This window comes from Nestor notabilis, unplaced genomic scaffold (assembly GCF_000696875.1).
Source record: "Nestor notabilis isolate BGI_N333 unplaced genomic scaffold, ASM69687v1 scaffold23538, whole genome shotgun sequence".
NCBI classification, from domain to species: domain Eukaryota; kingdom Metazoa; phylum Chordata; class Aves; order Psittaciformes; family Psittacidae; genus Nestor; species Nestor notabilis.
The window spans coordinates 7,527-9,702 of record NW_009941002.1 but is presented as its reverse complement, the minus strand read 5'-3'; positions in this window follow the sequence as shown (position 1 = coordinate 9,702).

The window sequence follows — 2,176 nt, the reverse complement described above, 5'->3', positions numbered from 1 at the left end:
ATAGCCTGTAATGTGAAATGTAGGCTCCCAGGAGCTGTGTGGGCTAGGAGTAAACTTGTGACTCTGTCTGGAGGCAGGATGCTAAGATGGCTCAGCTGGCAGGTTAATGATGATTGTCATGAATATTAAACGATAGAAGCAAAACAAAACTCCCAGAGAGACTTTCAGGCACAAATCTTACATAGCAGCACAATCAGCTCGACAGCTGCCTCTCAGTAGATTGTCTTGAAAGGAAACAGCACTGAGGCATTTTAGGATGAATTTTATATCCCTTAAAGCCAATTTGCGATGCTCCGTTTGAAAGCTAGAGGTCTTAATGATTTATAGCTTGAAGCACAAATCTGTTTTCTGCAGTAGATAAACAACAGGTAAATCATGTCTGTGCTCTCTTCCCTTGTATTAAGTGTTTCAGAATATTTTTGAGCTTTGTGCTTGCTAAAAATGAGTACAAGGGGCAAGCCTTATGGTTGGAGTTCAAACCAGCTCTCTGGTGTGTCCCACTTCTTCCTCTGAAGTTCTTCTGTTCCCTTCTTTGGGGTGTTTTTTCTCCCTCTCTAAAAAGATGCCATTGCAGGGGTCTTTTTATTAATAATAGTAATTATTAGAATAATAAACTACAGTGAGGTGTGTTTCTTTCTTGTGATTTGTCCCAGACAGGATCAGAACTTGCTATTCACAGAGGTCCTCCTCAGCTCCAGTGGTGTAAAGCCAGTTCCTGCTACATGGAAAAAAAGCTCCATTACATGCAAAAAATGAAATCCAAGCAGCTTGAATGTTGTTGTGACACCAACACAGCTCTGGGATGATCCCATTAAGAGCACTGCAGTCATGCTCCGTTTCTAAAAGGATGTCTTAAAGGTGAGACATTCTCTATGGCCCAGAGATAATCTTTGTTACACTTCGTAAGTCAGGGTCAGATTCTTGCACGTAACTTCCTGGACTTTCATGGTTATGTAAATTTATACCAACCTAATATGTGGTTCAGTGATTTTCAGACACCAAAAGGAACGAGCTGAAATAACAGAGTAGGTTTTGTCAGATAACTGCATGTAGGCATGATCCATTTTGTGGTGTTATTCTGAGTATAAAAAGATCAAGTAAATCTAAACTATTTTTAGGTGCGATGAGTCAGTCTAAATGAGTTGATGGAAAAAGATACAAATGAAAGGACAGTCCAGTTAGAGGAAGTTATGGAGAGTAATGCTTTTATATAAACATTCTGCAGAATTCACTTGGCTTTCCAAACCTTGCCTGTAAATCAAGAAGTGCTTTCCAGTGGCTTGTGGAGACCTCTCTAGTCATATGGTGCTGTCTTTGTTTTCAGTTCAATTGCATTAAAAACAGGAGATGTATAAAAGTAGAATTTTTCAAGTGCTCATGTAAGTAATTGATGCCGTTATTCTCGTGACTATGAGCAGTGTGTGCAAGCAGAAAGAGAAGTGGCCAGCACGATCCCAGCTGTGAAGAAACCACATTCAGTGACAGGGTTTTTTAGCAAGTATCAGGACAAGCCCTGATTTATTTGTTGTTGTTAAATCAAACAGCCTAGTGGAATGGGACTGATTTTTTATTTAAGGGTAACATGAACCCGATCCATGTAAAAGTCTTAGGCTAGCTTCTACTTGTGTTTTCACAGCACCATGAGGAATTCACACACAGCCTCTGACAGGGCTTGCTGTAAGGTGAGCTACAGTATTGTGCAAGAAGTTTGTAACTATTTCCCCATGTATCAAAGTTTCCCATAAATACATGTTACTTTGCAAAGCAGATGCTGCTAACATAATCATTCAGAGATAATCTTGCTTGAGATTTTTGGGTTTTTTCAAGCTGAAAAGTTTCTTTAGCTACTGAGGGAAATTCACGTTGATACATCTTTGTCTGCAAAGGCTACAAACAGTTGTTTTGGGATTAGAGGCTCATTTCTTCTTTGAAATATCTAGTCTATTTTATCATAAGCTAGCTAAGCCTAGTAGCTGAATTTTGAATGAATCATTGAAACTCTTGACAACGTTGTGGAACACCTTTTATACAATATCTTTAAGTGACTGAGCCAGAAATGCTGTTGGGGATCATCATGGTTTCTACCAGTGGACATACAGGCAAATTCCAAGTGATTACAGACATGAATGAACATGGGCAAAATACACTCACTTCAGCTGAAAGATGGAGCATCACA